Here is a 16,064-nt window from a genome sequence, read left to right on the forward strand (position 1 = left end):
AACTATGTTATCTCCCCTTTTATTATCTATATATTACATGGGATGTTGTGATGATTGCCTAACTTGCGACATATGCCTTCAATGCGATTATGTCTCTAAGTCGTGCCTCGACACGTGGGAACTATAGTCGCATCGAGGGTGTTACATTACTGGGAGTTGTTGGGTTTTTTGATATGACGGCTTTACTGCCGCGCCACGAGCGGGGTGAGACTCCTGTGCAGCGCCGCCCTCTACACTAGTACTACATCGGTCGTGGTTTATCCCCCATTGAATTTGACTGAACATTTAACTGCCAAAATGTTAGTGCATGTCAACAAAAACAATATCGTTGGGTTTGTATTTTAACATAGTTTTCAATGATATAATTTTAGGTGACATGCATCAGCATTTATTGTACTATATATAATGTTAGTTCAAGTTTTGGTCATACTAATCTATAGTAAGGTGCCCGTGCGTTGCAAGGAAGAGTGAAATGCATTAATCGGGGAGTTGTTTATTCTGACAAAGGATGTGGGGGTCATCTCATGTGTAATGGGTATCGATAAGTTTCTTCGGATATTATTTCATCTCTAGAGCTCACAAACAACCGGGTGAAATAGATAGAAAAAGTATCTTTTGCATACAAAAGCGTTCAACTGTTCAACCTGCATCCAAAACTTGTGAAGAAATAACACTTGTTGTGCTTTGCAAGAAATGATCTTCAAGAATTAGTTTTTGATTATCCATTGTTATACATGTTCGTTATAGATGACATGGCACTTTCCTATAGTCAACAATTGGCTATACTATTTAAGTATTAACCATGCCCTTATACACCTAGACGGAGGGATTAAATCAGGATGACTTGGAAGGGGGCAGAGGAGATGTAAGAAAGGGTTCACAATAAGTCTTTCACCAGTACTGTAGTAAAAATTCATACATGGAAGATTCTAGACTATACCATAAATGGATACACTTTTATTCATGCGCGACACTCCAATAGAGCAAGATCATGCATGGAAGTATCCACATGCTTAGACAGCGGATTACATTGAGCGAAGACTAATGAGCAACATTTAACTTGGTAATGCAGATGTCCAGATGAACCTCGTTGGAGTCCCCATGCACATTGTTGGGGGTCAAATCATACCATGTGTCTTCCATGTCCACATCGATGGGAAGGTCCTAGCTCGGCATAGTCCAAGTCAGCTTGAAGTAGCTAGTATCGCCGCCCATGTACCTCCGAGGGGTAGTAATAGTGAGCACGCACCCGTACATCGGCCTCGTGTCAGTGCCAGCATCAGCGGTGTCGCCCCTAACACACACTACAGAGACGGGGCGGCGGCCTACGCGGGCCTCGCCGGTGCCCACGATCAAGAGGAAGACGCTGCCATCCTCCTCCGAGACTAGCAGGCAGCGGTGATCCTCCAGCGACTCTGGCATGGTGAATGGGTAGCACATATCGTACTTGATGTTCTCCGCCAAGGGCCAGTAGTGATCAATGCACGCCTGCGTGAGGTGATGCAAGATGTCCGATGGTGAGCCCCAAAGCGACATCGGGTAGTCATAGCAGTAGACGAAGGGCTCCTTGGAGGCATCGACCAGGCCGTCTATGAAACAGGAGTGGCTGTAGGGGACGTTCCGCCAGTTGAATATATGAGCAAGTTACTATGAGATTTAGTCCGAATAAGCACAAAATAAATTGTGACGTCTATAACAGAAATTAAACTAATCATGTGGACTAGCATAGTAGATGAACAGATCGAATCTAGGACACAAACTAGAAACATGAATTCTACCATGATTTTGAACAGGAAGGACAGCAACACATACGGTGCAACAGGAGCAGCACCGTTGGCGTTGCGGTTGTCGCCCATGTCGTTGAGGAATAGGTTGCCGGGGTTGGGGAAGAAGTCGTCGTCGGTGAACTCGTCGCTGCCAGCAGTCAGGAGAGTGCGCTCCCCAAATTTCAACAGCGCCCGCCAAATGGAGCGCAGGAGGGAGTGGCTGTAGGGGAAGTTACAGCCGCCGAATGGAGGGCAGGAGTAGCCCATGAAGCAGTAGATGGCGCTCCTCCCTAGTCTCTATTCTTATCTCTATCTCTACTACTCTTCTTTGTTTTTTATAAATATACTAGTTGTAGCTGTCAAATCGAATAGTACTGCGCCGTCCACTGCACGCCCGGCTGAACACGTCTCCTCACCTCCATCAAACCCCTCCGTTAAACCTTTGTACATGACTTGCAGGCTGGCTACAGATTCGTACATAAAGTTAAAAAGAAACAAATCCATCCTTAATCTTGTATTCTAAGTACTCTGTTGGTTCCACTGCCAGTACAGTAGAGAAAGAAGTATATATTAAAAATATATAAAAAGCTAAAGTTTAGGATAGAATTCGAACTTAGGTCATCGCGTTGTGAGCATCCGGCCCAGACCAGTACACTAGGTGTTGGTTGGGGAGAATGCAAGAGATAAACCTTTATAACAATGAGCCCGTCCATTGCAATGGATTGAAAGTAGAATAATACATATTCACAAATTTGAAAGAAAACAATTAACTTTTGATATACATATCACTAAAAATATCTTATGTTTCACTCCAAATATATTCTTTGGGCTGTTTTGATGAAGTAAGGGAGGAATGTGGTTGGTTTCAAGATACTAAGGGGTTTTGTGTAAACTGGAGCAGAGAAGTGGAAATTGTTGCAGAAGGCCACAACTTACATCACAGTTGTTAGATGCAGATCTAATGGTCAGAAATGGCGGATGGCAGACACACCATCATCAACAACTCATTCTTTTATAGGAGTACTAGCAAGATGCCCATGCATTGCACGCATCAAGATGCATTTTTATGAGTAGTTTATCTTGTGGGAGAAAAGGATGAATGAGGGAAGGCCTTATTTGCAAATCTGGAGAGGGGTGTGGGTATCTTTTTGCAAAATTGCCATTGTTTCCTTCCTATCTGTCAGATATAAATAGGACGGCCTATATTGTAGGATGGCAGGCACACCATCATTACCAACTTTGTTTTTTATAAGATAGAGATAGGAGTAAAGAAAAAACCAATTTGGTGATGATGGTGTGCCTGCCATCTTATAATATAGACTATCCAATCTATATCTGACAGATTGAAAGCAAACTATGACAATTTTGCAAAAGATACTCACACCTCTCTCCACATTTACAGATAAGGCCTTGCCTCGTTCATCCTTATCTCCCACAACCTCTTTGCTGAGCAATTAAAAAAGGAAGTCTCTGGAACAATCTGGCATGGTGGCTGCTGCCGGCGCTGTCCATACCCATGCCTCCGCCTAGTCTGACCACCAGTCACCACCATGCCCCACTCCTCCTCACCTCTATCATCTTTCTCGAGATATCATTTTTTCGATGAAATGGTCAAAATACCATTTTCTGATAAAATTCTCAAGATATCATTAGTTTTTACACATGCGATTACTCCTGCATGGGTCAATCACAACATGTGTTTGTAAAAAAAAAGCATCTTGATGTTCCATGCGATGCACGGGCATCTTGCTAATTTTTTGCATATAATTCCAAACACCACGTAGACACGATCTTTGACCATTTTACAACTATGTTAGTATCATTGTTAGTGGTTAGCCGGTGCAAGTTATAGCCCTGGGTGTTTTAACCTTTTTTAGTAATGATATCTGGCGATTGTTCGCCACGAGATCAATCCTTGCGAATCCCACGTAACCGTCAGATTTCCATCCGATGGTGGCCAGTTTTTAAGCCATAGTATTGGACAAAACCGCCACCCTTACAGACGTACTGTAACTGTGTCGCGGGCATTTGCAACTGCCGTGTCTCCCAGCGAACGTTTGCTAGGGATTGAAGTTAGCACCGATGGCGGTTTGTAGTCATTCCACGCTCGGGCATTGAACTTTGTAACTATTTTTAGATTAGAATATACTACACCTCTAGTCCTACTCCACTAATACTCTACTCAAGCAAGTTAGGGTATAGTAGTAGGTACTGTAGGGAGTACTAGTACTATGATCACCCAAGCAAGTTGTCTGGCATCGATATGACCCTATGCTGCTGGTATGTGTCTCATAAGTCAAGCGGCGTGCTGTAGTCGTCATCACCTGTGCACTTCCCGCAACACATATTCGCTTCTCCATCTTTGTCCGCACATAATCTCGTCCAATCTTCCATCCCCGCTAAGGCGCCTTCCCCCCTCGTCCAAAACCCAAGCACTAATAATGGCAGAACCGAGCAGTGTCCGCCGAAAGAGTGGCTGGAAATCGCTCCCCACAGAGGTAATCAAGCTCATTGTTTGGCGTGTGGATAATCTCAGTACCATGCCGCTCGCCGCGTGCTCGTCGGGGCTGTACCATTTACTCAAAGCCCTCAGGTCGGAGCTTTTTAAGCCAGCTCCTTGCTTGCTGATGCCGCCTGATCTTCAGAAACGGCGTGTCACGTAGCATAACGATCGTAGGGTGGCGAGCATTAACCCCCTTGACTACGATCCGATCTTGTAAGTGCATCTAGTGCCCCTTAGTGATTTTGGTGTATTGTAGACTTATAGGTTAAGGAACTAATGCATTTATGAGTGTACACAGGTCTATAAGTCTATGAGGAGATTGCCTACACAATGAGGAACAAGATAGCCCTAAGGATTTTGCTACCCAAAATTCCGACCGTTGCTGTGCTATGTGCCAGCTGTCCCAAAATATCTATCCACCTAACGGTCATATCATTGAGGGGCATTTATGTCTTATCATGTCGGGCTACTCCCTAGGGTATAAATAGCCGCCCCCTACAACCACTAGCTGGTTGGCTGCTCTGAGAGAAACTCACACTTGTCATTTGAGAGCAACCCATCCTCCGAGGACTTTGAGAGAAAATAATCAAGTGAGGAAAAACCCAAACCCAAACACCTACAAACCCCAAGTGATTGAGCATCACTAAAGAGATTGATCCTGCGTGGATCCGACGCTTGTTACCTTTGAAGACCGTGCTTCTTCCAGACGGTTAGGCGTCATGGTCTAGAGCATCCAAGAGGAATTGTGGATCGCCGAGTGACCAAGTTTGTGAAGGTTTGGAAGTCGCCTGAAGACTTACCACGAGTGATTGGACGAGGTCTGTGTGACCTTAGCTCAAGGAGAATACGGTGAGGACTTGGTGTCCTGAGCTGCGTGCTCAGGACTGGGTGTCCAGGACTGTGTGTCCTCAAGTTTAAATACTCAGCCGCTCCAACCAGACGTACAACTGAGACAACAGTTGGAACTGGTCTACCAAATCATTGTCTTCACCAAGCTTACTGGTTCTATTTCCTCAACTCTTTCATTTCCTCATAACTGTGTTGTGTGCTTGTTCATATCTGTGTTTGAAGACTTTGACTGAAGACATTCTCAATTTCCTCAGTTCAATTTCTTCAGTCTGTTTGTCTTCATCCTGTGTTATCCTGTGCTTACGCTTCCTATAATCTGTGCCTGTCTTCATTTCATCATGATGACTATGCTTGTATTCTGTTATGTTTACTTTTGAGTACTTAATCCGCTGCTAGTAGTTCTTCGCTAAGGAATTTCCTCACCGGCAAATTCCTTAGTGAAGAATTTCCTAAAAATCGCCTATTCACCCCCCTCTAGTCGATATAACGCACTTTCAGATCCCCGTCACCCTCAACTACATTAACGGTATGTACTGGATCGGCATGAACATGTCTTGGATGGTGCTCGTCGACGGTCGCGGCAGCTAGATGCTCGTGGAGGTCTACACCCGGTGATTGATCCCCCTTCCTTCGATTAACACTGCATTGCTTTGGCACCGCGGCCCAGAATACTCGGAATCTTATAGTACCAACATGATACCAAGTTTGATTTGCTCAAGGTTGTAATCTGCCAAGGGCCCACAAGTTCTGCGAATTATAAGGACTTCAGGCTAATTGCGTTCTTCAGCCGCAGTCTCGCCTATCTAACAGGTCACTGCGGTAAGTGGATAAATCTGCACGTCCATCGTAGGATCATACATCCTCCATGGTTCTCTGATGCCATTGAACACAAGGGCTTCAACGTTGTCGACTCCTTCTATGGCTGGACGTATTGCTGGCCTACCCCAGTCATCGCTACAAATGGCTGTTATAGCAGTATGTTACTTTCCTATGATATCATGATGGCTTGCTTATTTACTATCAACATTTACTGAAAAAATATTCATGCTCATAACATGTTGTTCTTAAGATTGACTACATCAAGCACCCTTTTTATTTGACTCCAACATTTTTTTGAGGGTTATTTGACTCCAACTTGATATGATGTTGTAGGCCGCCTGGTGTCCCTACCCTTCCTAATCCCAGAACCTTTCAAAGAAAAGTGGCATGACAGTTGCAGGTGGTTCCTGGCTTGATCAGATGATGGCGAACGATTGATGATCGTTCACATGTACCGGACGTGTTGTTTCGTGGAATACAATCACTGTCACTGCAAGGTCTTTGAGCAGGATCCCAGCTTCTCTGGGCCTTCAGGAATTTTTGACTGGAGGTTCATAAGTAGCCTTGGTACACGCTCTATGTTTGTCGGACAGAATTATCCGATTAACCAGGAGATAACCGACAGCAAGGATCATGATGGCAGCACGGTTTTGTTCATTAGGCAAAACTGTGTGTACACAGTGTACCATGCATCTCTGCAGCCACGCTCTGCAGCCCAAACTAGGAAAGAGGGTCGCAAGTATCAGACTTCGACCTGCTGGCTGGAGTTTCCCCCATCAGGCACCCATCTGGTTCAAGCCGTCAGCCAATCTCCACAGCTTAATTAATAGTAACATCTAACTGAGCCAGTTAGTTAGATGCGTACACTTGGTGTAGTAGGATCTTTATTTAGTTTGATGCATACACTTTTTGTTTTTTGGTAGACCTTTTATAATGATGGCTGATGTTTGGTTTGGAAGAGGGAGCTGCATCCTCACTCTTCTGGCCTGCTTACTACTTCTGTTGCAGCCCCAGCCCTGGTTGCTGCTGCTGCTGTTTTCAATGAACAATCAGTAGTATATTTCATGTGTTGGTTGAATAAATGTGTTGTTAGAATGACAAACACAATATTTTGGAATTCGTTGCACGGTTCGATCCTTTAGTTTCCCGTACCGTATGTAGCGCATACTATTTTTCATACGGAACACATTTTCCACTTGTTGATAACATGCAGCCCACTGATGAAGGCCCAATAGAGAAGCCCATAATTAACTGGAAGGGAGGCTCTCACATGATTCCGGCCCATGTACATGGTCATGGTCCCCTAAACATAAATAAGTAAATAAATAAATAAAGCTAAATTCTCATGCACCAGTTCTTTAAATTCACGATTTAACAGGAGGATATTATTTCCTATAATAGTGTCGTTACATTCAGTCGATATTATTCTTAGGCAAAGATAGAGACTAGTCTTCTTTCTCCCAGCATTTTCTTCCTGCAACCAGCGGGCCCATGCAAATCCTAGTCAACATCATAAATAGTTCTGGTCTATTTTTATTTTTCAATAAGAATGTCCAACCCAGCCCAGCACATTGGCGACATCACTTTATCCTCCGCCTTGGTGCGCTCGCCGCGGCGCCTCCATCCGGCCCTGTCAACATAGTTTTTTTTTCGAAACGGACCCTGTCAACATAGTGAATCAGGAAAGGACTGTAGTTGTGAGTATGACGGTATGGACTCACCAGGTCCACTCCCGAACACAAGCAAGCGCCTCTTTTACTACTCAGATGAACCCCTTGTGTTTTTACTCTAATCCACCCTGCTGATATCTGGGACCCACATCATTTTCAACATATAGTCAACTAACTACATAATTGCACAACTTTTTTTGAGTAGTAGTACGGAGGAGCAGGCTATAAACTGGGTTGTGCGGTCTCTGAGGCCTGTCTAACAACATGACCAGCCCAACAGTTTTTTCTTTGGGAAAATAGGTAGCCCAGTATTTGTTTTTGAAGAATACCCAAGCTAGGCCTTTTTGTTTTCTCCGACTTACTAGGCTGCAAGATATGGTCAGTGTCTGTTAAAAGTAATATCAAACGGGTTGAAAATTCCAAAAAAAATATAGCAAATGAGATATTAGTTTCTTTTTTGTTTTTGTTCTTCACTAATATCTTATATTGTATTTCATTGGATTTAACATGACATAGTACTATTTATTTTTAAATTCGTTTTAGTATGGCTACTAATTTTTGGATTAAGAATATTTTGTTCCCCAGCAAAAAATTGCGAATTTTCAAAATTTCCCAGATATTTAGTTAATTTTTTTAACCCTGGTACTGACCACAAAATGGGAAGCAATTCTAAAAATGGAAAACGGGCTGCAATAAATTCCATATGAATTAGAAAATGAGTAAAAAATATAAAAATAATAGCAAATGGGTTGTACACGCCACAGATTTCAAGGACGACTTGTTTACGCAAGGCTTTGTCAGTCAACACACGATTCTAGCAGCAGTGACTGTTGGATGTCCATCCAACGGCCGACGTGGTGCTTCAATCTCTGATCTTCCTGCTTCAGCCGCCTAAACTAGCGCCGGCGGGACTACCTGCTCCCTCCTCTTGTGGCCCGCTGTGATGCCGCACGGGCTTCCCCAGCCCATCATACTCCCTCCGCTGTCCTGGCTGCACGCAATCAACTACCTACCTATTACGCGAAAAAACAAGATTCCTCCCACTGACATCTGGGTGCACTGGTTGGGAGGCTGACCTGTGGGGCTACTAAGTTGACGCGTACGCAGGGCTTGTCAACTTAGTCAACAAACGATTCTAGCAGCAGTAACCGTTGGATTTGAACCGAACGGTCCTGCAGCTTCTTCAATCACTGCTCTTCTTGCACCAGCCACCCAAACCAGCGCCGGTGACACCGCCTGCTCCTGCCTCCAGTGGTCGGTTGTGCTGCTGTTGAGACCTCACCGCCGTCTACTACTCCCACCGCTAGCCATGCCCTGTGGCGACGGCAGCCTCACACCGCAGCCAAACCAGTAAACCCTCATACTCCTCTCCGCGTGGGCATGCACTGCCATGTGTTCCCCGACTCCACATCGTCCCCTTCCTCGGCCTCACCGTCGTCCACCACCTTGAATGCGCTCGGCGCGGAGTGGTCAACGTGGTCAACGAACAACACCATCGGAAGTAGCCTGTGCGTGGAGAGGCTGACAGCTGGGTCCACTGCCGCACGCAAGGAAATGCCTGCTTATTACGCGCAAAATAATGATTCATCCACCTGACAGCTGGGACCCACCAGAAGGGCCTCTGTATTTCGCGAAAAAACGTTCCCACCGCTGACAGGACGGACCCACCAGCTATATCTTCACACACAAGAAAGTGCCTCCTTATTACACACAAAAAATGAATACCCCCTGCTAGCTAGGACCCACAATAGTGGGAGGCTGACTTGTGGGCCAACTAAGTTGACGGGGACAGAGGGCTTTGTCAACTTAGTCAATCTGAACGATTCTAGCTCCAGTGACCGTACGATGTCCATCCAATGGCCGTAGGCTTCTTCAACCTTTGGTCTTCTTGCTCCAGCCGCCCAAACCAGCGCCCGTCGTGCCTCGCGCTCCTGCCTCCCGTGGCCGGCTGCGATACCTCAGAGGCCTCACCGCCCCCTACTACTCCCACTGCTGGCCAGGCCATCCCTCTACTCACCCACACCCCCTGTTATTCTGCGGCGACGGCAGCCTCACACCGCAGCCGAACCAGTGAACCCTCGTACTCCTCTCCGCGTGGGCATCCACTGCCGCGTCTTCCCCCCGGCTCCGCGTCGTCCCCTTCCTAGGCCTCGCCGTCGTCCACCTACTTGGTGCTCTCGACGCGGCGTGGTCAATGTGGTCAACGACTGACTTCCATGGGAAGAGTATTGTACGTGGAGAGGCTGACAGCTGGGTCCACGGCCGTAGCTGGGTCCACTACCACAGCCCAGTTTTTTGTGATTTGCCAAGTAAGTCACTTTGTCAGGCCTGTTGGGCTGAAAATCTTTCAAGACGACGAGATCTTCATTCGTCTAGCCGAGAAAATGGCCTATTAGTAATGAGAAATGGGTTGTACATTTTTAAAACCCATCAAACCAACAATTAGTTTCAATTTTCTTTTTTTCATTTCGAGATTTTAAATTGCATTTATTTTTATGCGTGGACAATTTGTTGGATTTTATGTTGATATACATTTATTTTTAAAATCAGTTTGAATGTGACTAGAAATTTCGGGATTAAAAACAGTTCGGACTGCACCGAAATATGCAAAATTTCGTATAATTTTTTAACCATGGCCAGAATATGGGCTGTAATGCTAACAAAAAGAATATTGGCTCCAAAAAACCCTGAAGAATTAACAAATGGGTTGTAAATTATTAGAAATAATGGCAGATGGGCTGTATGCTGTTTTCCACCGATTTGAGGCTTTCATAATAAAAGGTTGACGCACAAGCAGTGACTGTTGGATGTCCATCCAACGGCCGTCGTGCTTCTTCAATCTCTGCTCTTCCTGCTCCAGCCGCTCAAACAAGCGCCGGCAGGACTGCCTGCTCCCTCCTCCCCGCGGCCGGCTGTGCTGCCGCGCAAGCCTCACCACCCCACCATACTCTCATCACTGGCCTAGCCATCCCTCTACTCACCCACACCTGCTGTTATTCTCCGGCGATGGCAGACAAACTAGTAAACCCTCGTACAGTCGTACTCCCCTCCGCATGAGAAACAACTGCCGAATCTTCCCTGGCTCTGTGTCATTCCCTTCCTAGGCCTCGTCGTCGTCCACCGCCCTGGTGCTCTTAGCGCGGCCTGGTCAATGTGGTCAACGATGGACATGCATCTAGAGTGGACTATACGTGGAGAGGCTGACAGCTGGGGCCACGAATGCACACAAGGAAATGCCTCCTTATTACGTGCAAAATGATGATTCCTCCACCTGACATCTGGGACCCACCGAAAGGGCCTCTGTAATTCACGAAAAAAACATTACCACTGCTCACAGCTTGGACCCACCAGCTATATCTTCGCATGCAAGGAAGTGCCTCCTTATTACGCACAAAAAAATGAATACTCCCCCCGCTAGCTGGGCCCTAGTATAGTGGGAGGCTGACTTGTGGGCCTACAAAGTTGATGGGGACGGAGGGCTTTGTCAATTTAGTCAATATGCACGATTCTCGCTCCAGTGACCGTACGATGTCCATGCAACGGCCGTAGTGCTTCTTCAACCTCTGGTCTTTGTGCTCCAGCCGCCCAAGCCAGCGTCGGTCGTGCCTTGTGCTCCTGGCTCCCGTGGCCGGCTATGATGCCGTGGAGGCCTCACCGCCCCCTACTACTCCCAGCGCTGGCCAGGCCATCCCTCTACTCACCCACACCCCCTGTTATTCTTCGGCGACGGCAGCCTCACACCACAGCGAACCAGTGAACACCCATACTCCTCTACGCGTGGGCATCCACTGCCGCGTCCTCCCTGCCTTCGTGTCGTCCCCTTCCTAGGCCTCGCTGTCGACCACCGCCCTGGTGCTCTCGGCGACATGGTCAATGTGGTCAAGGAACGGCTTCCATCGGACGTGGACTGTACGTGGAGAGGCTGACAGCTCGGTCCATTGGCGCAGCAAGGAAGTGCCTCCTTATTACGCGGAAAATAATGATTCCTCCACCTGACAGCGGGGACCCACCGGACGGGCAACCGTATTTCGCGACAAAAACGTTTCCCAGCTGACTGTTGGGACCTACCAGCTACATCTTCGCACGCAACGAAGTGCGTCCGGGAAAAAAACCTATTCGCCCCCCTCACTCCTGGGACCCACCAGCTTCATATTCGCACGCAAGGAAGTGCCTGACAGCCAGGACCCACCTGGTCGAAGCACACATAGCATTGTCATTCTGGTCGCGAATGTGTACGTACATAATGGTCGATGTAGTGGCGCACACGTGTCGTAGTAGAGGCGCGCACGTAGCATGTACACGTACGTACAGCGGCCGGTGTGCAAGAAGGAAAATACGACCACATACGTACATACGGGTGGGGTCTCGAACGCCTAGTCGCGCATATGTACCGCCAGGGCTCGTGTATATGGCTGGGTCGGAACAGAGAAACAACATCATCGTCATGTTCATGGGGATCCAACCGCCTGGGTCGGAACGGAATGCGTCGTCATGTTCATCGAGAGGGCTTGGACGGAACAGCCGATGGAAACAAGGCCTGGTGTACCACAGAACGGAGGAAACGGCCTTGTGTTCGATCGGCCACGTTTGAAACTGGATCATGTTCATTGGGAGGGGTCTGGCGTACCGCAAAAAAGAGGAAACGGACCTCCTACAGTCGAAACGGGGGTCCTGTTCATCGGGAGGGGTGTGGCGTACCGCAAAACGGAGGAAATAGACTTGTGTTGGAGCGCTACGGTCAAAACGGGGGTCCTGTTCATCGGGAGGGGTGTGGCATACCGCAAAATAGGACTCCACGAGATACTGTTCATCTCCACCGTCGACCCCCTCCAGCTTCCACGGGCTACTGTTCATCCACCGTCGACCTCCTCCAGCCTCCACCTGCGACACTTCATCCACGGGCTCCTGTTCATCCAGCCTCCACCGCACGCTACTCCACCGACTACTGTTCAACCAGCCCTCTCCACGGGCTCCTGTTCAACCACCCCTCCACGGGCTACTGTTCATCCATGCCTCCACCCTCTACTGTTCATCCAGCCCTCCACGGAGTCGTCCTATTCATCGAGCCCTCCACGGGGTCCTGTTCATCCACAGGCAACACCACGGGGTCCTGTTCATCCACCCACACCGGGAACTGTTCATCCAAACCCCCCAACAACGCTCACTGTTCATCCAGAGGTAGCATCGATTGGCATCAGTTAGTAGCAGTAGCGAAGGAATCACTCGGGTTCAGTAACGCGTAGCCTGCAGTGCAATAGCTTGGGTTCAGTTAGAGCCCAACGCCTCGCACACACGCGCTTACGGGTACGAGAGAAATGTGCATCGCTCGGCCCCTGACCACCCACCGTAACTGGGAACACCCCGAAATATTGCTCGCCCTTGCTTCTACCACGGTTTTTTCCATCATGGATGGCGCAAAGAATGTCATGCAGCTGCGTCTCCGGCCAGCCTAGGATGAAAAGCCCATTTTCTGTCATGATTTTTTTGTCATAGAAGTAGGATCCCACCACATCTATGATGATACCGGGTTTTGTCACAATTATCATCATAGAAGTGTTATAAGTATGACAGAAAAAATTCGTTCGACCCAAAATGTCACGGATGTGTCTTTTTTTGTATAGTGCATAGTCTTTTCGAAGAGGTCACCTTAACCGATAGATAGGCCAGTACACCTACAGTTCCCCTACATCTGCTAGCCCATCATGGAAAGGATTCCCACAACTTACTCAACTATGCCAGAGACCATAATGGCTTGTGGCTGCACACGGAAGTTCTAGCATGAATAATCTTATGATACCTTCGAGCCTGGGTGGCATTCCATAGGAGGATCACACGGGTACCCCGGGATCTCCTAGGACAACACTGGATTCCCTAGGTGCCCACAACCAATCCACCCAGATGTGTATTAAAGTAGCCACCTTAAGTTTTCCTCGGTTAAAAATAACTCTCACATCTTTCATGAATCTCACAAACCAATTCACGTCTACGAGCATGGCGAAGTAGTGCAAGCATAACACAATAATAGCCGAGGTTTAATAAAAGACAATAGGTTCCTACCTCATCAACTACTTCCCAATACCCACATGTTTATCAAAATCCTACTCATGCAATGTTTGAGGGTTTGAAACTAATGCATAAAAAACGGGTAATAAAAGGGTATGATCAAAGTGTTACTTGCCTTGATGACGATCGGAAAACCCTAGATATTCGTAGTAGCAAGCCGCGCACTTCGGAAACTCTATCATGAACAAACAATACTATACATAAGCACTCAAGCATAAGATGCAAAGGTAAGAGCAAAAGAAAAGATCTAAATAGGAAGTTCATGTGAAGAGCTTCGATTTGCAAAAAGAATCACTCGAATTGGAGTTACGGAACTCAAATTAAGATCAAAAGAAGTTCAAATTCAAATCTGCTTGAAACCAAATTTTATAATTCCAACATCATGTTCAAGTTATTTATCTGGACAGAGGGGAAAAAGATGAAGATTTTGGCGTTGGTTATACTGGATTTGGATAAACGAGCAAAAAGTAGTGAGGGTTTCAAGATCAGGGACTAATCTATAAGAGAAAATATTTGTGGATAGGTCCCTGGCCAAAAATTATAGAAAAATCTAATGAACGAACATTCGCTACCACAAACTAATGAACAAACTCGTTCATTAACAGAACTAATCAGGTGAACTCTCGCTATTTAATCGATCAAAAAAATAAACCGGTCTATCGTAGCTAAACTGAAACTAAAATATCCAAAAAAATAACCGGCAAACCGGGACAGTTTTTACCAGTTAAACGGGTTCGGCCGGCGGCAGTCAGCGGCGAGGCGGAGCGGCGGCTCCGGTGGCATGCGGCAAGGCGGCGGCTTGCGCGGGTAGGTGCGCGACAGGAGGCGGTGGCGCGGCTGGCGAGCGGCGGTGGCGCGACAATGGTGGGCGGTGGCGTCGGCTTGGTGGGGAGGAGAGTGGGCAGTGTGTGTCGTATTTAAAGGGGGTCGGGGGTGGCGGATCCGGTTTGGGGGGGGGGGGGGTAAATGGCGGCGGGGTCGAGTCGGACTCCATGTGGAGTCCGGGGGCGGCGGAGCGGGTCCGCTCAGGACTCCTCGCAAGTCGGCGGCGGAGGCGACGCGAGCTGGGCCTCGCCCTGGCTTCGGCTTGGTCGGCCCAGTCAGCACGCGGGATTTTATTTTTTTAAAAAAATCCGCAGAGGAAAAATCCAAAATAAAATAAATAAAAATCCTAAAATTCCAAAAATAATTTTCACGGTCCTCTCCAAATATTGAGGACCACGTGAACATTTTTCTTGGCAAAAATGCAATTTTCCCCTAATTTAACCGAATAAAATCTCAAATAAAATTCAAATAAATATATATTTATATTCAAAATTAAATTTCCATTATTTCCTCCGTTTTGAAGAAGTCATATTATCTTCTCTCATTATTTTATTTATTTCGTAATAATTGGAAAAATAATTTCAAATAAAAATCACCTTGATCCAATTTACCAATTTTTGAAAATTCAAAAATGGAATTTTATGAAAACCTCCAACTCTCTAACATGGTCATTGATTTGTTTAAGGTCTCTTGGATCCAAGAGTCCAAATAAACCAAATTCAAAATGCTCAAAATATGGATAGGATCAAAGGGCAATGGTGCAAAACCCAGCCCTCATGCTAAACGTGTAGCATATATTCCACCATAGAAATATCCACTGTTAGTGTTGTGCTGAAGTCTGTGTGCAACAATCGCTCCAAGTTTATAATTCCTTTCACTGGTGAGAGCGGTGTGGATGAGGCTAAGTCTGGAGCACAGAGTGTACTACAGTCTTTCTTGGCTACTATACATTTCCCATTAAATAATGCAAAGTACTGAATTGCGGAAAAATGAATGCTCTTTATTCTACCTTGTGTCACTCCTCTGTTCTCACCATAACAAAGACTAGTCATGAATGTTTGGTACTCAGCCTTTGACGGTTCGTCAAGCGAGCCCCAATACGGGCGTTTGAAGTGGTAAGAAATTTTTTCTAGTGATATGGTAAATGGGTTATCATAAAGCATAAATGACACCCTAGACTCACGGGGAAAGAATTTAAATCCTTTGACAAATGATTCAGTGAGAAGGTGGCATTGTTCACACTTATCTGAAAGGTAGGGATCAAGACCGGCATTGTGAACATATTGCTCAAATTCTTCTTTAATACCCACACGTATCATATACTCATCGCAAGGCCATAAGGATGCAAGTTTTGGTGGCAGCATCTCGAGTGGAACTTTCACTTGGTTCAACATATGACCAGCGAGCGGAGCTGTCACTAGAGGATTCCCCCGAGGATCGCCTCCTCGAGGAACTCCTTCCAAACTAGTTCCTCGTGTCCGCGTACAATTTTCCGAAAATTTTTGGGTGACAAAAAATTGGTCAACAAAACTTTATAAGATTGATAGCAACTACTTATAGGGATACATC

This window comes from Triticum urartu, chromosome 4A (genome assembly GCF_056163025.1).
Source record: "Triticum urartu cultivar PI428250 chromosome 4A, HENAU_Tu73, whole genome shotgun sequence".
In the NCBI taxonomy this organism is placed as follows: Eukaryota; Viridiplantae; Streptophyta; class Magnoliopsida; order Poales; family Poaceae; genus Triticum; species Triticum urartu.